General features: G+C 45.0%; 2 protein-coding genes across 10 annotated transcripts in view; one reads left to right on the top strand and one right to left on the bottom strand.

The window, feature by feature from the left end:
• The window catches only part of banp (BTG3 associated nuclear protein), a 296836-nt gene that overhangs the window by 201079 nt on the left and 73564 nt on the right, over positions 1-22193 (bottom strand). The window contains exons 1-2 of one of the 9 annotated variants that reach the window (XM_048546306.2): positions 20066-20961; positions 15812-15852 (exon numbers count right to left, since the gene is read on the bottom strand). The exons of 2 other annotated variants lie outside the window; for them this stretch is intronic. The gene's annotated coding sequence lies outside the window, so the exon portion shown is untranslated. 6 more of the 9 variants (XM_059651710.1, XM_048546311.2, XM_048546309.2 and 3 more) reach the window with 6 other exon arrangements.
• ca5a (carbonic anhydrase Va) overlaps positions 20373-22193 on the top strand; it is a 46321-nt gene continuing 44500 nt past the window's right edge. The window contains exon 1 of the mRNA XM_048546314.2: positions 20373-20490. The gene's annotated coding sequence lies outside the window, so the exon portion shown is untranslated. The remainder of the gene's footprint in view (positions 20491-22193) is intronic.

Here is a 22193-nt window from a genome sequence, read left to right as displayed (position 1 = left end):
TATCCCCAGGGTGCTACACATAATGCTCCCTTTACTTTTCGTTACTGTAATGCAGATCTCCAATGTCTGCACGCAACAACAGCTTCTGAAGCCATTAAAGAAAGTCATGCATTGGCACAATGAACAACATGCACGAAGCATTCGAGTGGCCGTGCAGCCACATAGCTTAAAGCGAACTTTGGCTAATAACATTACTGGAAAAGGAATAGAGTAATACAGTTAAACAGCACAGAAACAGGCCCTCCAGTCCAGCTCATTCATGCCGACCAGTCATCCTAAACTGACCTAGTCCCATTTGCCAGCAGTTGGCCCATATCCCTCATCACCCTATTAACACAACCATAAATGTTGGAATTGTACCAGCCTCCACCACTTCCTCTGGCATCTTGTTCCATGCCCACACCACCCTCTCTGAAAAGGCTACCCCTCAGATCCTTTTTTAATACTCAGAATTATAGAAATCACAGAATTCCTACAGTGTGGAAACAGGCCATTCGGTCCAACAAGCGCACGCCGATCCCCCAAAAAGTTTCTCACCCATACCCATACCCATCCCCCTGCATTTCATACATTTAAACCACCTAACCTAAATATTCTTGGGCACTATGGGCAATTTAGCACGGCCAATCCACCTATCCCATACATCTTTGGACTGTAGGAAGAAACTGGAGCACCTGGAAGAAACCCACATAGGGAGAATGTGTAAACTCCACACAGACAAGTTTCCCAAGGTAGAATTGAACCCAGGTCCCTAGCACTGTGAGGCAGCAGTGCTAACCACTGAGCCACTGTGCTGCCCAAAATGTGTTCCAGGCACCCCAAGTGACCAACATGGGCTACAGAGTTGATAATACCAAGATACGCCGGTTGGAAGAGAAAGTGAGAGCAATCAAAGGTGCCTCGGCTCCCACATCCGTAGCCACATGCAGTTAAGACCAGGTAAAGATGACAGCTCCCCAGAGGAGCTCGAACAGTTCATCCACTTCACCAACACCTTCCACCCCAACCTTCAGTTCATCTGGGCCATCTCCAGCACATCCCTCACCTTCCTGGATCTTTCAGCCTCCATCTCAGGCAACCAGCTTGTTACTGATGTCTATTTCAAGCCCACCGACTCCCACAGCTACCTAGAATACACCTCCTCCCACCTACCCTCCTGCAAAAATTCCATCCCCTATTCCCAATTCCTCCGCCTCCGCCGCATCCGCTCCCGCGATGAGGCATTCCACTCCCGCACATCCCAGATGTCCAAGTTCTTCAAGGATCGCAACTTTCCCCCCACAGTGGTCGAGAACGCCCTTGACCGCGTCTCCCGTATTCCCCGCAACACATCCCTCACACCCCGCCCCCGCCACAACCGCCCAAAGAGGATCCCCCTCGTTCTCACACACCACCCCACCAACCTCCGGATACAACGCATCATCCTCCGACACTTCTGCCATCTACAATCCGACCCCACCTCACAAGACATTTTCCCATCCCCACCCCTGTCTGCGTTCCGGAGAGACCACTCTCTCCGTGACTCCCTTGTTCGCTCCACACTGCCCTCCAACCCCACCACACCCGGCACCTTCCCCTGCAACCGCAGGAAATGCTACACTTGCCCCCACACCTCCTCCCTCACCCCTATCCCAGGTCCCAAGATGACTTTCTACATTAAGCAGAGGTTCACCTGCACATCTGCCAATGTGGTATACTGCATCCACTGTACCCGGTGTGGCTTCCTCTACATTGGGGAAACCAAGCGGAGGCTTGGGGGTCGCTTTGCAGAACACCTCCGCTCGGTTCGCAATAAACAACTGCACCTCCCATTCTTTAGATGACATGTCCATCATGGGCCTCCTGCAGTGCCACAATGATGCCACCCGAAGGTTGCAGGAACAGCAACTCATATTCCGCTTGGGAACCCTACAGCCCAATGGTATCAATGTGGACTTCACCAGCTTCAAAATCTCCCCTTCCCCCACTGCATCCCAAAACCAGCCCAGTTCGTCCCCTCCCCCCACTGCACCACACAACCAGCCCAGCTCTTCCCCTCCACCCATCCCAAAACCAGTCCAACCTGTCTCTGCCTTCCTAACCTGTTCTTCCTCTCACCCATCCCTTCCTCCCACCCTAAGCCACACTCCATCTCCTACCTACTAACCTCATCCCACCTCCTTGACCTGTTCGTCTTCCCTGCACTGACCTATCCCCTCCCTACCTCCCCACCTATCTTCTTTTCTCTCCATCTTCGGTCCGCCTCCCCCTCTCTCCCTATTTATTCTAAAACCCTCACCCCATCCCCCTCTCTGATGAAGGGTCTAGGCCCGAAACGTCAGCTTTTGTGCTCCTGAGATGCTGCTGGGCCTGCTGTGTTCATCCAGCCTCACATTTTATTATCAAAGATGACAGTTTTCTTCCCTAAAGGATATTAGTGACCTAGGTGAGTTTTTCCTGACTATCGATAACAGATTTGTCGTCATCATTAGACTCTAAATTCCGGCTTTTTATTGAATTCAAATTCCACCATATGCATGGTGGGATTTGAACATGGGTCCCCAGAACATTACTGGGGTCTCTGGGTTACCAGTCCAGCAATAACAGCACTTGGCCATTGCCTTTAGAAATAATTTTATAGTGCTTCTGTCATTTGATCTAGTATCAATATCCTTTAATTACAAGAACCACTGGTGACGCTACAATAACTTCTGAAGCCTGAACCAATCTAAAGCTCAAACATCCTTATAAACAATTACACATAGGCCTGTTACACACCAAACCATTGCTAGGTTTCACATTTTTTAGCCTAAGTTTACATTACCTTACACAAAAAGAAACAGCTGTGAAACCATGAACCTTACTTTCGACCTGGACTATTCTTTCTTCCGGAAAGTGCTTTTCAACTAATCCCAGTCAAACAAACAAAATATAGTTTAATACATTGCTGGCAAAGTTATTTTGAGTATTGAAAAACATTTAACTTTATACACCCTTTTTCAGAATTTCTGATTTTACAGCGAATTCCTCTAGTTCTCAATTCTGGAAAATAGAAATATTTCTTCTGCATCTACCCTAGGCAGTTGATACTAACATTTTAAAACACAGTGATCAGATTTCCCATAAATTTTCTATACCCAAGGAAATGTGAACCAAATGCATGCAAACTGTTCTTTTTTTTAAATTTTGTTCATGGTTTGTGGGTATTGCTGGCGTGCCAGCAATTATTGCCCATCCCAATTCTCCTAAGATGGTAATGAGCTGTCTTCTTGAGCTGAGCAGTCCTTGTAGGTACTTGCACACCCACAGTTCTGTTTGATAGAGTTACAAAGTTTTACCCAGCACAACTCAAAAGGCAATATATTTCTATGATGGAAAACCTGCAAGCTGTGGCATTTTCTACTCTTGTAATATAAACAGTTCTAAATAGTGGGGCTTGAAATTTGGAAGATGCTGTGGTACATCTTCAAGAGGGCATACACTGCAGCCACTATGCAATGGTGAAGGGAGTGTACGTTTTAGGAGTTTGATGAACAGCTTCATTCTAGATAATATCGAGTTTCTCAAGCATTGGCAGAGGTGCATTCATCCTGGCAAGTGAGGGTATTTTATCACACCTCTGACTTGTCCTGCGTAGATGGTAGCCAGGCATTAGGGAGACAGGACAAGGGAGTTACTTACCACAAAATTCAAAGCCTCATACCTGCTCTAGGAGCAAAAGTATTTATATAGCTGGCCCAGTTCGATTTCTGATGAATGGTAACACCACAGGAATTGATTATGGAAGATTCAGCTGTGGTGGATGCCATTGAATTACAAGGGGAGATGGTTAGATTCTCTCTGAAATGGTCCTTTCCTGATACTTTTATGAAGATATCTAAAATATGATGTGATACTATCATCTGAAAAGAATGTATTAATAAGGGCACTGGCTACAGCAAACAGTACTGCTTTTGAGATACAGGCTGTTTGAGTGCAGTCACCAAGTCTGCAATACTTTCAGCGAGAGATTACACAACCAAGTCTGTATGTGTAAGACATGTTGGCTTTGAACAGAGGGAATTTGCCAGAGGGAACAATACATAACAAGCCCAACAACAGGAGACGATTCTGGATAACAAAGTGTGGAGCTGGATGAACACAGCAGGCCAAGCAGCATCTTAGGAGCACAAAAGCTGACGTTTCGGGCCTAGACCTTCATCAGAAAAGGCAGATCACCTTCGACCTGCCTCCCCTTCTCTCCCTATTTATTTCAGAACACTCTCCCCATCCCCCTTTTCTGATGAAGGGTCTAGGCTCGAAACGTCAGCTTTTGTGCTCCTAAGATGCTGCTTGCCCTGCTGTGTTCATCCAGCTCCACACTTTGTTATCTTGGATTCTCCAGCATCTGCAGTTCCCATTATCTCCGAGACAATTCTGGATTTAGTTTTGGGAAATGAAGTTAGGAAAGTGGACAAAGAAGTGGTCAACTATAATTGGGGACAGTGACCACAACTCGGTTAGATTTATTATTTTGGTAAATTATGAGCTATATCAGGAGTCAAGGTTTTTAAACTGAAGTACGGCAAATTTTCCAAAACTGAGAATGATTTGGCTGAGATGGACAGGACAGGGCTGCTAAAGAATAAATTATTGCTAAATAAATGGGTGGCATTAAAAAGTGAGATCCTTAGGGCACAAAACAGACATGTCACGGAACTGCCAAATCTAGATACCCATGGTTGTCTACAAAATACATGAGAAGATTGAACAGAAAAAGAAAATATATGATGGTAACAATAAAACTTAACACTGCAAATAGCCAAGAGGAGTATAAAAAGTACAGGGAGCAAGTTAAAAAAAATAAGGAAATCAAAGAAATCTTCTCACTGTACTCCCATATGTGTGAGACAATAAAGCTAATTCAATTCAATGTGAGGTATGAAAAAATATTAGCAAGCACGATAAAGGAAAACACCAAAGATATTTTATTAATATATAAAGAGCAAAAGGTTAGTTAAAAGAAAAAGTGGGACCCAGAAATAAAAAGGAGAACGTGTGTGAAGATACAGAGAGTATGGGAAGAATTTTACATGAATTTTTTTTAAAATCTCCACATTCACAAATAGTAATGGAGGAGCAGGGTGAAATAGTGGACAAAATAATCATAATGAGAGAAGGAGTGAGAGGAATTGGAATCCATGGAAGTGCTAAGTCACCAAGGCTGGGTGAATTGTTCCCCAGGATATTGAAGATAGTCAGGAAGGAAATAGGAGATACTCTGACAATTATTTTCCAATCTTCACTAGATGCAGGTGGTGCCTGAAGAAGGGATGAATGCAAATCCGGCTCCATTGTTTAAGAAGGGTACAAATTATAGGCCCATTAGTCTTGCTTCAGTAGTGGGCAAATTGTTAGCTTATCCAATCTCCCAGGATTGATTCTGTCACTTAGAAAGGCATGGAATAGTCATGGATAGTCAGCACAACTTTCAGGGTAACTCATGCCTTACAAATTTGATTGAATTCTCTCAGGAAATGACAAGGCGGATCAAGGATGGGACTGTATTGGATTTGTCTGCATGGATTTTAATAAGACATGTGACATGCTTCCACATGGCAGACAGGTCAAAAAAAAGGAATACAGAGTAATGTTGGCTCCAAAGTTGGCTTATTAACAGGGAACAAAGGGCAATGGTCAATGGCTGCCCTTGTAAATAGAAAGCTGCTTTAAGTAGTATTCTGCAGGGCTCTCTGTTGGGACCATGCAGTGGATAGTGAAGAAGTTGGCTGTAAGCATCAAAACAATATAAATCGGTCGGCAGAGTGGAGATGAAAGTGGCAGATGGAGTTCAGCTCTGATAGGTATGATGTAATGCATTTAGCAAAGTCAAACAGTAAAATGGAATACACAATAAATGGGAATGTACTGAGAGTGTCAGATGAAGTGAGATCTCAGTGTGCAAGTCACAGGTCTCTAAAGGTGGCAATACAAGTAGATAAGGTTCTAAAGAAGGGATATGGAATACTCTCCTTCATTGACAGAGGTACAGAACACAAAAGTAGTGATATAATGATGAAGCTGTATAAGAAACGAGCAAGGCGACAACTGGAGTATTGTGTGTAGTTCTGATCACCACATTACAAGGACGTAAATGCTCTGGACAGAGTACAGAGGAGATTTACTAGAATGTTGCTAGGGCTGGAGAATTGTAGCTGTGAGGAAAGACTGGAAAGGTTAAGGTTGTTTTCCTCATTACAGAGATAGCTGAAAGATGACTTATTTAGGTACACAAAATTGTGAGGTGTAGAGATAGAGCAGACAGGAGGAACTGTCTTCCCTTGGCAGAGAGTTCAAAAAAGCAGGGGTCATAGATTCATGTTTAAGTGACAGGCAGATTAGAGGGGATATGAGGAAAAGCCTTTTAGAGGGTGGTGGGTGTCAGGAACTCAGTACCCGAGTTGGTGGAGGAGGCAGAGTCTGCAAACTCTTTTTGAAAGTACCTGATTTGGACATTAAGTGCTGTAAGCTGACGGACTAAGGGCCATTTGCAAGAATCTGGGATTAGAAATGGCATCTGGGTTTCTTTGATTCAACATGGACAAGTTGGGCAAAATGGCCCACTTCTGTCCTGTATTATTTCTCTGGTTCCTCCGAAATACCCAATACCATATCTCCCTGAACGCCCTCTCAAACTTCAGGTAGTAAAATCCAACTGGAAAAATGCATAACGACAAACAGAGGGTTCAGTAACTAAGTAACAGTCAAGATAATACGCTGAAAAAATACTCTGTGGGGTTTTAATGTTTTTCCCAGGCTTGAAGAGGGTTGTGTATATGATATTTATCAAGAAGGGTTATGGATATCTATAAATAAAAAATACAACTCACTCTTCTTGAACCTACTAATAATTTGTATCCTTGCTTAACTAAGTTTCTTTCTGCAATAACCATTTCTTTGTTGACTTTAGGAACCTGTGACTTATTTTTAATCACCTCCCATTTATGTTCAAACATCAGTCCTATGCTGCTCCCCACTGCCCCCACACAACTCTATCTCCAATATATCAATGATATCATCACAGCTGCTTCCTGCTCTCGTCTGGAATTGGAAACATTTTATCAATTTTGCTTCCAATTTCCATCAACCTCACTTTAACCTGGTCCATCTCAGATTCCTCCCTTTCCTTCCTCAACATCTGTTTCCATTTCTGCGGATAGACTGGCCACCACTATCCACTATAAACCCACTAACACCCACAGTAACCTTGACTATACATCCTCACAGACTGCTTTCAGTAAAGACTATTCCATTCTCTCAGTTCCTTTGTCTGTTGCATCTGTTCCAATGATGCCAACTTCAACAAGGGAGCCTCTGAAATGTCCACCTTCTTCCTCAACCAAGGATTCCCCAGCAGCATTGCTAACATGGCCCTCGACCTGGTCTGACGCATCTCTCGCATTTTGACCCTCACACCTCTTCCTTCCGACAACACAATAGGGTTCTCCTTGTCCTTACCTACCATCCCACCAGCATTCACATCCAGAGGACCATGAGCCACCATTTCTGCCACTTCCAGCAAAACGCCATCACCTGACACATATTATCCTCGTCTCCCTGGTCAATCCCATCCAGGACACTCTAATCCAATCTTCCTTCATTCCCAACACCCGCTATGGCAACTTCCCCTGCAACCGCAGAAGGTGTAACACCTGCCCATTTACCTCCCCACTCCTCAGTATCCAAGAGCCCAAACATACCTTCCAGGTGAAGCAGCATCTAACTGCACTTCACACAATCTAGCCTACTACATTCACTGTTCACAATGTGGTCTCCTCTACAGTGAGGAAATGAAGCGTAGACTGAATAACCAATTCACGGAACACCAACATTTTACCCACAAAAAAAAAGACCCTGAGCTTCCAGTTACCTGCTACTCCAACACACCATCCTGCTCCCTAGCCAATTTATCTGTCTCAGGCTTGCTGCAGTGCAAGCTGGAAAAACATCTCATTTTCCATTTGGGGACCCTGCAGCCTTCTGGATTCAATATTGAGTTCAGTAGCTTCAGGGCTCGAACTCTTCCGTGTCCTTGCCCCTACTCCCACTCACCAGGTCTTTTTATCACATACACCCAATATTACCTATTACATACCACCCATTGTTAGCCACTGGACAGTCTCCATTAATAGCTCTTCACTCTCCTATCCAGATTGTATTCCACTCCTTTGTCTGTACAACTGTTCCTCTTTCTCTTTGGGGTCTGTCACCACCTATCATTTCTTTACCCTTTTTCTCCACGCTGTCTTCTACATATAAACCGACATTTTCGGAGTTATCATTAGTTCTGAGGAAGGGTCATTGGACCTGAAACATTCACTCTGATTTTTCTCCACAGGTGCTGTCAGAATTGAGCTTTTCCAGCAACTCCTGTTTTTGTTTCTGATTTACAGCATCTACGGGTCTTTCAGTTTTGAAATTTAAACTCTGTTATAGTCAGCGATGAACAATAAGAATTAAAGATCAAAAGCAAACTGCTTTAGACAGCAATCAGCCAGATGAGACTATCCCTGCTTTCAGCATGGAAAATGCATCATGGTCAGCACAGACATGGTGTGCTGAAGGGCTTCTTCCTGTGCTGTACTGCTCTAGGCACTACACACAGTTCAGGTTGTTGACTTGCGTACTGAGCTGGCTTGTTGTCGTTCAGACATTTTGTCACCATACTAGGTAACATCATTGATGAGGCCTCCTCTGAAGTGATGTTGTTGTACTCCTCTTGGAATTTATACTGTCTGGTCTGTTATGATGAGTAGTGTCGTTTCTGGTTGTGTTCTGTATGGCCTTCAATTGGAGGTCCAATTCTGCACGTCTGCTGATTGCATTATGCGTAGAGAACCATGGCTCATGCATGTCTATGGTAACAAAGTGTGGAGCTGGATGAACGCAGCAGGCCAAGCAGCATCTTAGGAGCACAACATCTGATGTTTCGGGCCTAGAGCCTTCATGCTTTTCTGATGAAGGGCATGGGCCCGAAACATCAGCTTTTGTGCTCCTAAGATGCTGCTTGGCCTGCTGCGTTCATCCGGCTCCACACTTTGCTATCTCGGATTCTCCAGCATCTGCAGTTCCCATTATCTCTCATGCATGTCTATGTTTGGCTTGGGCTACTATGGTTACATTGTACAAGTTAAAAAGTGAACAGTTAACTGTTGATCTTGATTCTCAAGGTAGGCAGATAAATTCTAATTAGTCAGTGTGTTGCCATGGGAATACAAAGATTTCCAGTCTCCATGACCCCCTTATGTTATTGTAACAGATGCAATGTATGTACCAAACCATGTTTATAGCATAAAGTCCTGTGTATCAATATACATAGCTTTTAGCACAAGCAATCCGTCACACTATAACCGTGGCCGCCAATCTTACAATGGCTTTCAATGAAACTCATAGCAGAGTCAGGAATATTTCATAAATGCTTTCCAATGGCAAAATCACATCTAATGGTGGGTATACATTTCTGAGGACTGCAAGCACAGGTTAGTCGAGAACAATCAGCATGTTTCCCATTGCATATGGTCAATGGAGCGTGTTATTTGATATGGTCTATCAGTTATTAAAACACAGTCTACAAATCAATACACCAGTACTGCAGACTCACACCACATTATTTATTAGTGTGGTTGGGAAAATATCTTTTTAGGATGTTGCCATCAAATTGCGACTAGGGAAATTACTGGATAATAGGAGTGTGAAACCACTAGCTTCACCTGTTGTTCACAATGTTTTGCAACTCCTTCCCAGTCTAAAGGTAATGAAATAGACTGGACACCTCTCCAGGGAAAAAGTGCAAGGCACAGGCCCTTTCATGAGTTTGTCCACCACTTTTGGCCCCCAGAGGTGTCCAGTCAATTTCATTACCTTAGAAGGGGAAGGGTTCACAAAATGTTGTGAACAACAGGTGAAGCTATCAGTTTCACACTACTATTCTCCAGTAATTGTCCGAGTCAGGATAACTTTGATATGCCCTATTTCAGTGTCAAGCTTACTTGATGAGTTAAGACCCTATTCATGAGTTTGCCAAGAGGATAGATCGTGTAGTGAGGGATTGTAGGTTTCCAATGCACGTTGACCAACCAACATTGGCTTTCAGTAGACGCTTATCAAGACTATAAAGTATGAAGCTGGATGAACACAGCAGGCCAAGCAGCATCTCAGGAGCACAAAAGCTGACGTTTCAGGCCTAGACCCTTCATCAGAGAGGAGGATGGGGTGAGGGTTCTGGAATAAATAGGGAAAGAGGGAGAGGCGGACCCAAGATGGAGAGAAAAGAAGATAGGTGGAGAGGAGAGTATAGGTGGGGAGGTAGGGAGGGGATAGGTCAGTGCAGGGAAGACGGACAGGTCAAGGAGGTGGGATGAGGTTAGTAGGTAGGAAATGGAGGTGCGGCTTGGGGTGGGAGGAAGGGATGGGTGAGAGGAAGAACAGGTTAGGGAGGCAGAGACAGGCTGGGCTGGTTTTGGGATGCAGTGGGGGCAGGGGAAGAGCTGGGCTGGTTGTGTGGTGCAGTGGGGCGGGGGGGGGGGGGGGGGTCAAACTGGGCTGGTTTTGGGATGTGGTGGGGGAAGGGGAGATTTTGAAGCTGGTGAAGTCCACATTGATACCATTGGGCTGCAGGGTTCCCAAGCGGAATATGAGTTGCTGTTCCTGCAACCTTCGCGTGGCATCACTGTGGCACTGCAGGAGGTCCATGATGGACATGTCATCTAAAGAATGGGAGGGGGAGTTGAAATGGTTCGTGACTGGGAGGTGCAGTTGTTTATTGCAAACCGAGCGGAGGTGTTCTGCAAAGTGGTCCCCAAGCCTCCGCTTGGTTTCCCCAATGTAGAGGAAGCCACACCGGGTACAATGGATGCAGTATACCACATTGGCAGATGTGCAGGTGAACATCTGCTTAACTTGGAAAGTCATCTTGGGACCTGGGATAGGGGTGAGGGAGGAGGTGTGGGGGCAAGTGTAGCACTTCCTGCGGTTGCAGGGGAAGGTGCCGGGTGTGGTGGGGTCGGAGGGCAGTGTAGAGCGAACAAGGGAGTCACGGAGAGAGTGGTCTCTCCTGAAAGCAGACAAGGGTGGGATGGAAAAATGTCTTGGGTGGTGGGGTCGGATTGTAGATGGCGGAAGTGGCGGAGGATGATGCGTTGTACCTGGAGGTTGGTGGCGTGGTGTGTGAGAACGAGGGGGATCCTCTTTGGGCGGTTGTGGCGGAGGCGGGGTGTGAGGGAATGTGACGTGGGAAATACGGGAGACGCGGTCAAGGGCGTTCTAAACCACTGTGGGGGGAAGGTTGCGGTCCTGGAAGAACCTGGACATCTGGGATGTGCGGGAGTGGAATGCCTCATAGTGGGAGCAGATGCGGCAGAGGCAGAGGAATTGGGAATAGGGGATGAAATTTTTGCAGGAGGGTGGGTGGGAGGAGGTGTATTCTAGGTAGCTGTGGGAGTCGGTGGGCTTGAAATAGACATCAGTTACAAGCTGGTTGCCTGAGATGGAGACTGAAAGATCCAGGAAGGTGAGGGATGTGCTGGAGATGGCCCAGGTGAACTGAAGGTTGGGGTGGAAGGTGTTGGTGAAGTGGATGAACTGTTCGAGCTCCTCTGGGGAGCAAGAGGCAGCGCCGATATAGTCATCAATGTAACGGAGGAAGAGGTAGGGTTTGGGGCCTGTGTAGGTGCGGAAGAGGGACCGTTCCACGTAACCTACAAAGAGGGAGGCATAGCTGGGGCCCATGCGGGTGCCCATGGCCACCCGCTTTGTCTGTAGGTAGTGGGAGGAATCGAAAGAGATGTTGAGGATGAGGACGAGTTCGGCTAGGCGGATGAGGGTGTCGGTGGAGGGGGACTGGTCGGGCCTGCGGGACAGGAAGAAGCGGAAGGCCTTGAGACCATCTGCATGCGGATTACAGGTGTATAGGGACTGGACGTCCATGGTGAAAATGAGGTGTTGGGGGCTGGGGAATTGTAAGTTCTGGAGGAGGTGGAGGGTGTGGGTGGTGTCACGGTCGTAGGTGGGGAGTTCCTGGACCAAAGGAGAGAAAATGGAGTCCAGATAGGTGGAGATGAGTTCGGTGGGGCAGGAACAGGCTGAGACAATGGGCCGACCAGGGCAGGCAGGTTTGTGGATTTTGGGAAGGAGATAGAAACGGGCGGTGCAGGGCTGGGGAACAATGAGGTTGGAGGATGTGGGTGGGAGGTCCCCTGAGGTGATGAGGTCATGAATGGTGTTGGAGATGATGGTTTGGTGCTCGGGGGTGGGGTCATGATCAAGGGGGCGGTAGGAGGTGGTGTCAGCGAGTTGGCGTTTGGCCTCGGCGATGTAGAGGTCAGTGCGCCATACTACCACTGCACCTCCCTTGTCTGCGGGTTTGATGGTGAGGTTGGAGTTGGAGCGGTGGGCTGCCCATTCTACGGGGGAGAGACTGAAGCGGTTAATGTCACGACGGCAGTTGGAGATGAAGAGGTCGAGGGAGGGTAGGAGGCCTGGGGGTGGTGTCCAGGAGGAGGACTTGTGTTGGAAGCGGGTGAAGGGGTCAGTGGAGGGAGGGTTAGGTTCCCGGTTGAAGAAGAAAGTGTGGAGGCGAAGGCGACGGAAAAACTGCTCTATGTCCAAATGTGACCGACCCTCCCACCCAAGACATTTTTCCATCCCCACCCTTGTCTGCTTTCAGGAGAGACCACTCTCTCCGTGACTCCCTTGTTCACTCTACACTGCCCTCCAATCCCACCACACCCGGCACCTTCCCCTGCAACCGCAGGAAGTGCTACACTTGCTCCCACACCTCCTCCCTCACCCCTATCCCAGGTCCCAAGATGACTTTCCATATTAAGCAGAGGTTCACCTGCACATCTGCCAATGTGGTATACTGTATCCATTGTACCCAGTGTGGCCTCCTCCACATTGGGGAAACCAAGCGGAGGCTTGGGGACCGCTTTGCAGAACACCTCCGCTCGGTTTGCAATAAACAACTGCACCTCCCAGTCACGAACCATTTCAACTCCCCCTCCCATTCTCTCGAATGGCATGTCCATCATGGGCCTCCTGCAGTGCCACAATGATGCCATGTGAAGGTTGCAGGAACAGCAACTCATATTCCACTTGGGAACCCTGCAGCCCAATGGTATCAATGTGGACTTCACCGCATCCCAAATCTCCCCTTCCCCCACCGCATCCCAAATCCAGCCCAGTTTGACCCCTCCCCCCCACTGCACCACACAACCAGCCCAGCTCTTCCCCTCCCCCCACTGCATCCCAAAACCAGCCCAGCCTGTCTCTGCCTCCCTAACCTGTTCTTCCTCTCACCCATCCCTTCCTCCCACCCCAAGCCGCACCTCCATTTCCTACCTACTAACCTCATCCCACCTCCTTGACCTGTCGTCTTCCCTGCACTGACCTATCCCCTCCCTACCTCCCCACCTATACTCTCCTCTCCACCTATCTTCTTTTCTCTCCATCTTGGGTCCGCCTCCCCCTCTCTCCCTATTTATTCCAGATCCCTCACCCCATCCTCCTCTCTGAAGAAGGGTCTAGGCCCGAAACGTCAGCTTTTGTGCTCCTGAGATGCTGCTTGGCCTGCTGTGTTCATCCAGCTTCACACTTTATTATTTTGGATTCTCCAGCATCTGCAGTTCCTATTATCACTTATCAAGACTAGCTGGCTTCTCAATAATATTTTGAAGGAAGGGATCTTCTTTGATTGCTCCATTCCAGTGGTAAACCTGAGTGCATGGATGGAGTTTATCAAGCTGTGTGATGAAATTCCTTGATGCAGCTGCAGATTAATTTATCACAATTGTCATCAACAGTTGAAAACATTTGAGATTAGTGGTCATTTGATTAAAGATGCACTTCTCACGAAAATGAAAGCCATTAACAAGAATTGGATCTAAAGAGGATTCCATGGCAACACTATTTGAGACAAGCACAGAAAATGCTGGAGCAACCCATTGAGTCTGGCAGCACAGGTAATTCTCCTATAACATGATATTTGCATTCTTGCGTACCGTCGCACTATAGAAAATGTCCACAGAAAATCGCATTAAGGGTAAATCATCACAGAAAATTGCTATAGCTGATCAGCAGAAAGTTCACATTATCCAAACATCAAATGGTCTTACAGACAAGTTGTGTTAACAAAACACATGTTAAAGCAGAACCCCCTGTATTTATGAAAAGAACTAACATTCATGCTGGTATGACAGCAAAGGGTTATTGTTTCTATCTCCAGCGATGAAATCAGCAGATTTCTAGCACCTGCGGGATTTTGTCTTTAACTGTTTGAGCACTCACAGTGTCACTGAAGTCAAACTCAACTGCCCAAGTTACTAAGTTCATACATTTGATGATCACAATTTCAGACAATGGGTGACATACATAGATTGCCATGATGTTCTGCCATAATATAAATACGTCACAGTGCTTCTTTCAATAGTAGGTTGGTAAATGAGTAAGGAATGTCCAAACAACACATTGACATGCTACCACGCTTGATTTGTAGGCTTTGTATGATTTTCACAAACGTGAAGGAATACTTTACAGTGAACTTGAAATGGTCATCTGAACTAGCTATGACAGCTCATGTAAACATTTGGCCAATTCACGTTGGGCATAGCTTGTCAGATAGAGTAAGATGTAAAGTGACTTTGCATTTGAGTGTCCTGGGGAGCCCACACCATATGGATGCAGTGAGCCATAAGGATGAATTCAATCATCAAGCAAATTACCACCATTTCCGAAACTCAACAAACACCTCTCTACCTTGCCGAAACGTGGGCCTTGCGTCCTGTTTAATGTCAGGTCTTGTAAATATAAATTTGGCACTATGATTGAGCACAGTGTTCATTTTATTGAAGTAATCCTGTCTTTTGAGTATGTGGTACTTGATCAACCAAGCACCTTGGTACTCAGTTCAGGTCCTGCCAGGATCACTCAGCTCCTGACATCATTAGACTAGTTCCAAATATGGAGGAAAGAGCTGAACTCAAGGTGAGGTGAGTTGACATTTGTCCTTTAGTATCTCTTGCTTCCCATATCACCACAGACCTCGCCTCTATCCTGTTTCCCGATTCCTTCATTACACAAAAGTTGCTGCATCTCTAACATTCCCATTTCTGACAACATGTCATCACTTGGAAATGTTCACTTATTGTCTCCAGCCAGAATCCACAGTTTCCGAGTATTACCATCCATTATTTTGTTTTTATTTCAGACTACCAGTATTCACAATATTTTGTTGATGAAAACTGTATACAACATTCGGTTTTTCCGTCTTGTATTACCTACATAGCGACATTACGGCTCCATACAATATACCCCTCGAATTGCAAATATGTTTAAATATTTTTAAATCTCTAAATTAATGTGGGTTTTTGGAACCATTTTTTCCAATTAACTTTTCACACTCAACAAAAATGTGAGAGATCCAGATTTTAAACTCTGACTTGAAAGATCTTCAGAAAGAAATTTCTGAAGAAGGGGCTAGGCCCGAAACGTCAGCCTTCCTGCTCCTCTGATGCTGCTTGGCCTGCTGTGTTCATCCAGCTCTACACCTTGTTATCTCTGGTCTACTTCAGTCTTTATGTTCTGCACAAGCCTACTCACATTCCTCTTCATCCAAGCCCCACCTGCAAATCTTTGTTTTTTTTAATCCCTCATGTACTTATTAATCTTCACTTTAAACTACAGAAGAGAAGTGCTTTTTCTCAAGTTCTCCATCTGACTAAATTTACATTTCACCAAAACCAAAGTCTGCCACGACATACTACAATTGGGTGACATGTCAAACAAGTTAAAATTTTACCTTAAAATATTCCTTCATCAAGCAGGGCAGATTTATCACATCTGAAAACAAAAAATCACAAAGAAAACTAGCATTTTAAAACTGGACTATCTACTTCACAACCTGTAGATCAATTTAAACTAACTGAATGATTTTAAAAACATGCAGAACCATTTAATAGTTACATCGGTATAACTTAGTAACTTCCTTAATAAATCAAACATGATTTTAAATGAATTTATTGGTGTCCTTGCATCCAAAGCAACTTGCAGTGAGAATATTCTAACCTACCACAAAGAGATTGCACAAATGTAATTTGTACTGAACATAATTTGAACTTAAATATTTTAAAAACAAGGAAGAAGTCAACCAATCAGACCATCAAGACAGCTGTACCATTCAATGAGATCATGGTGATCTCAGCATTGTCAACTCCACTTTTTGCCTTTCTCTGTAACCCCTGACTGCCTTATTGATTTGTCAATCTTGTGTTGATTTCAAGTGAATAGTGCATCTGATGGAAGTGTCTGCCAAATGGAGAATTACTTCTACCAAAAGAAGGCAGTCACTGCAACAGAATTAGATGCACTGACAGCACTGTGTCAAATATATTCGTGAGTGAAAGATCCAATTAAAACAGCAAATCTTTGACCAAAAGCATGAATCAAAAACTGGCATCAGTCTACTCCCAACAAGAAGGATAGCAGAAAAAATTCCTAAATACAAATGTTTGAGAGGAGAGCAGAGGTGGACATCACTTCCTCCGAAGTAATTTACAACAACTCTGCCCAGTTAACTGGAGAATCAAACATTTGCTCCCCTTAAAATAGGAAGCTGTTCAATTCTGCTATTTACAGTATGTGATCAATTGGTAATCATTTTGATAATTGCTTCCGAGCAAGAAACACCAGAATCAAACATCCTTTACGGATCACTTTCTCTTTCCTTCCACACACAATCCAACAAAAAAAATCCTAATCTGGTATATTTTATTGCATGCCACATCAACCAAAGGTCACAACGCATACAAAACAGCCTTTCAGCTTACCAGAAATAAACATCCAAGTAAAACACAAACTAAATTAAACATGTGAAAAGTCACAAAATCTTCATGCAAAAAGTAAAGGTGAAGTCACCATAGTATTACAAAGGCCATAGTGCATCTCTCCCATCAGAGAAACATGACTGGCAGTGGCTTAACCTGAGGGTCACTTCAGGTGAAGGGAAGTTGAGGACAGTCTTTGAAGGTAACATCAGCCAGTGTGGGAACTGAATCCATACTGATGGCCTCACTCTGCATCATACATCAACGTTTCAACCAATTAAGCAACCCTTTTTGTGCAACTCTGCTATCTAACAAATTTAATGATTTAAAAAAACATTCTTAAGTGCTAGGCTGTAATTTAGTACCAAGATTCCAGTACCTGTTGCACAGTGGCTCAGTGGTTAGCACTGCTGCCTCACAGCACCAGGGATGTGGATTTGATTCCACCATCCCGTGACTGTCTCCGTGCAGTCTGCACATTCCCCACGTCTGCATGGGTTTCCTCCCACAGTTCAAGGATGTGCACGCTAGGTGGATTGGCTATGCTAAATTGTCCATTATGTTCAGGGATATGTAGATGAGGTGAGTTATAGGGGAATAGGTCTGGGTAGGATGCTCAGAGAGTCAGTGTGGTGGTGGGCTGAAGGGCCTATTTCCACACTGTAAGGATTCTAAGTGAATGTCTTTTTAACACCAGGACTAAGCTGGAATTGCGCTCCTCGCATCAATTGTTTATGTTCTTGACTGCCATTTTTAAAAACACACACTTACAGAAAATGCAGGAAAGGATAAACTGCTTTCATTGATCGGAGATTCTATAACCAGGGGCATAGACTGAGAATTAGGGCCAGACCATTCAGGAGAAATATTAGTATGCACTTATACATGCAAAGGGTATTACAGATTTGGAACACATTTCCACAAATGGTACTGGATGCTGAATCAGAGATAGTAGGAACATGCCTGATCCTGGAGAATCTGAGGTACACAAGGTGTAGAGTTGGATGAACACAGCAGGCCAAATAGCATCAGAGGAGCAGGAAAGCTGACGTTTCCGGTCTGGGCCCTTATTCAGACTTTTACTGATGAAAGGTCCAGACCCAAAACATCAGCTTTCCTGCTCCTCTGATGCTGCTTGGCATGCTGTGTTCATCCAGCTTTATGCCTTGTTATCTTGGATGTTGGATCAGTTGTTCACTTAAATTGGAGGTAAATAAACTTGTGTAAGCAATGGTATTGAGGAACGTGGGCCAAAGGCAGGTAAATGGAGTTAGACCACAGTTCAGACAACATCTCAGTGAATGGTGGAACAGGCTTGAAGGACTGAATGAGCTATTCTTCTTACGTTCATTCAAGAAGTAAATATTCCCATTATTGTGTAGACTAGTATAATGCATTAAATCAGATACCCTCAAAATAGTTAGCAAAGAAATATTAAAATAAGAAAACTTTGAGAAGCATCACAGAAAAATCTAAATCCATTCTTCAGAGGTAGTGATGTTTGTGTAGGCTTCTACATTGCCACACCATACGCAGTATGCCAATCAGTCCATCGAATCTACTTTGCCATTCAATGACATCACGGCTGATTTGATAACAACTTCACTCTCCTGCTTTTTCCCACATAACCTGTGATTCCCTTATTGATTATAAATTTATCCCTCTCAGCCTCAAATATAGCCAATGACCAAGCTTTAACACTCCGTTGGAGTGAAGAATTCCTCAGATTGACTACCTAGAAATTCTTTCGCATGTCTTAAATATGTCACCCCTACTACTTTTGTTTTAAATCGCAAGCTGCATTCTTTTCACTCTTTTCCATTAATTCTGTCCTGTAACTCCCAATGCATTACCAACAGGCTTATCACAGAATGTTTTATATCTAGTCAGATTCTACTAGCTAAGATAGCAAAGTTTGAAGCTGGATGAACACAGCAGGCCAAGCAGCATCTTAAGAGCACAGAAGCTGAACTTTCGGGCGTAGACCCTCGGACGATAAGAGTACGAACTCATGAAAAAAAGGCCCTAGCCTACAAGCATGATGAAAAACCGCTGAATAACTCACCCATTGATAATTTGCAAGTTTTTGGTGGGAAATATAATGGATTTATCTAACTTACCTCCAATTTTCATTTAAGTTATTACAATGCTGTAATCGTATACAGGTTATTTTGTTTTACACAAAGCAGAGAAGCTCTGCACGATCACTTGCTACAATTTTGCTAATGTGTGCGAGAACAGTCTCTCCTCTAAAATCTCCAGCAATATTAACATACGTTCTTCAGTACAAGACTCCGGTGTACCATTTATACCGAAATTGTAGCAGTGTCAATCGGGTACTTTGAGTACCCAACTGTACCGTTACAAAATGGTAACCGTTTGCAGTTACAACTATTTCAGTCGACAAATACAAAATTCGGCATCAGGAATTATTCCTAAATTTTGTATACCTGAATGGCATACTATATTTGCACTTAGTATTAACCCAACAAGTTACGGTGTAAACATACCAAATTATTTCTAATTTCAATTTAAATACGCTGAATACCAAATTATTTCTAATTTCAATTTAAATACGCTGAATCGATACTGCACCAAACGCCTCAAGGAATTATCGCCAAACCTCAATAACTAGGCCTGGAAGCGGCAAAGTATCTTATTTAAATCATTACCCATGAAATAACTGAATTAAACTGAAAGACACCCGTTTTGTCTTTCAATTTAATTCAGTTATTTCATGGGTGTGAAAAGTCAGAGATATGAATTTTCCGAAATTCGAATAAAATCTGCGCTGCTGAGAAAGGTGAAACATTCACACACAATAGGTATTAAAGACCAAGATCATTTTAAGTATAAGCATTTTAAAATTTGATGCACTCTCCCGGCCCCACTTCCAGTGCAATAAATGAAACACGCGAGTCTAAATGTTGTTATACTCCAATACTTTTACTCAAACAAACAAATATCGGACAATGAACATTGGAACTCTAAAGCGGCACTGACCCTGACCCGACTACCATCACAAATTATAACCACCCTGCTCGTTAAAGACAACAGTTAAACGAGAATTAAAAGTCAGGCAGATCTCCTGCAGGCCTCTCCACCTCACGGTCCAACTGATATATAAAATGGGTAATCGACGTATTGCAACTATTTCGCTGCAAAAGGAATGCGAACGGAACCAGACAAGAATTTACAAACGAGAGCCGGGATATCGCGGTGGTTATTACCGTTCAGTTCTCGTTTCTTGTTTGTTAAAATCCGATAATGGCGTCCTTCCTCGCGAGAGAATCCTTCCAACACCCCAAACGGCAGCGTCGGGGATTACAAGATGGCGGCGGTGGAGCGCGCGGGCGGCTGAATTGCTGCCTCGCGCAGCCGTTCTTCCCGTTTACTCGGCGGTTCAGTAACTGCCACCAGCGAGGAGGTGGGAGGAAAGCCAGGGTCTACAAATATGCAGTCCTTAGCCAAAACCATGTCTTTAAGGCCCTAACGATATCGGTTTTTGTTATTTCGTGTAGAAAAGACAGTTTTATTGATCTATCCTCGATCTCTGCAATTTATAAATTGGCACCTGGAAAACAACAGGAGGATCAGAAAACATCAGCACTAAAACAACAAAAAAGGTCTGGATTCCAGTTGACACGTTCAACAGGTGAAAATTGACGTTAGTCGTTTTATTCCGTTGGTTTTAATCGCGCATTGCGTTGGCAACTTCTCGACAAAGGACACAAGGGAGAAAGCAGTACCATTTAAAATGAATATTTACAACCAAATATGGTATTTTTCATTTTTTAAAATCTTCGCATTCTCTCCGTCAAGAGTCTGAAAAGCAGCAAACTAGAATTTCGATCAGAAGCAGTTTTGTTTTTCTGGAGTGCAGTTGAAAACACTTTGTTGCTCACAGATGAATACCGTCAGCCACCCCGTGTGTTCATTTGTCATTTGCGAGTTGGGGGGCAACATTCCTGCATTTTAAATTACTGCGTACCCGACTGGCAAAATTAGTACATTTGAACAATAATTCGTATACTCTGGATTGCTATAGGTAGACAAGCAGGAGGCTGGAAGAACACAGCAGGCCAGGATTGCTATAGAAATAGTAGGAACTGCAGAGGCTGGAGAATCTGTGATAACAAGCTGTAGAGCTGGACGAACACAACAGGCTAAGCAGCTTCAAAGGAGCAGGAAAACTGATGTTTCTAGCCTAGACCCTTCTTCAGAAATGTGGGAGGGGAAGGGGGTTCTGAAATAAATAGGGAGAGACGGGGAGGTGGATAGAAGATGGATAGTGGAGAACGTAGGTGGCAAGGAGACGGACGGGTCAAAGAGGCGGGGATGGAGCCAGCAAAGGTGAGGAGGTAGGTCAGCCCAGGGACGCTGGACAGATCAAGGGGACGGGATGAGGTTAGGAGGTAGGAGATGGGGGTGGGGATAGGTGGGAGGAAGGACAGGTTAGGGAGGTGGGGATGAGCTGGGCTGGCTTCAGGATCGGGTAGGGCGAAGAAAGATTTTGAAGCTTGTCAAGTCCACATTGATACCAATGGGCTGCAGGGTTCCCAAGCGGACTATGAGTTGCTGTTCCCACAACCTTCGGGTAGCATCGTTGTGGCACTGCAGGAGGCCCAGGGTGAACATGTCGTTGGAGGAATGGGAGGGTGAGTTGAAATCGTTCGCGACTGGGAGGCACAGTTCAATGCGAACCAAGTGTAGGTGTTCTGCGAAATGGTCCCCAAGCCTCCGCTTGGTTTCCCCTATGTAGAGAAGGCCACAACGGGAACAGCGGATACAGTATACCACATTAACAGATGTGCAGGTGAACATCTGTTTGATGTGGAAAGTCTTCTTGGGGCCTGGGATGGGGGTGAGGTGTAGGGACAGGTGTAGCACTTCCTGCGGTTGCAGGGAAAAGTGGTGGGGCTGGAGGGGAGTGTGGAGCGGACAAGGGAGTCACGGAGAGACTGGTCCCTCGAGAAAGCAGGTAAGGGTGGGCAGGGAAAAATGTCTTTGGTGGGGTCGGATTGTAGATGGCAGAAGTGTCGGATGTGATGCTTTGGATCCGGAGGCTGATGGGGTGATACGTGAGGACAAGGGGGATTATGTTTTGATCGTTATTGCGGGGAAAGGGGGTGTGAGGGATGAGTTGGGGGAGACACGGTTGAGGGCGTTCTCGACCACTGAGGGGGAGATGTTGCGGTCCTTGAAAAACGTGAACAGCTGAGATGTAGGGGAGTGGAATGCCTCATCCTGGAACCAGATGCAGCGGAGGTGAAGGAATTGAACCCCTTTGAGCCCTGAAACTCTCCTGTTACCCACAGGGCCAACAGCCCATCCCTTCAAGCGGGACCCTAAACAAAA

This window comes from Stegostoma tigrinum, chromosome 16 (genome assembly GCF_030684315.1).
Source record: "Stegostoma tigrinum isolate sSteTig4 chromosome 16, sSteTig4.hap1, whole genome shotgun sequence".
Lineage (NCBI taxonomy): Eukaryota > Metazoa > Chordata > Chondrichthyes > Orectolobiformes > Stegostomatidae > Stegostoma > Stegostoma tigrinum.
The sequence above is the reverse complement of the archived record's forward strand: the minus strand, read 5'-3'. Positions and strand labels throughout refer to the sequence as shown.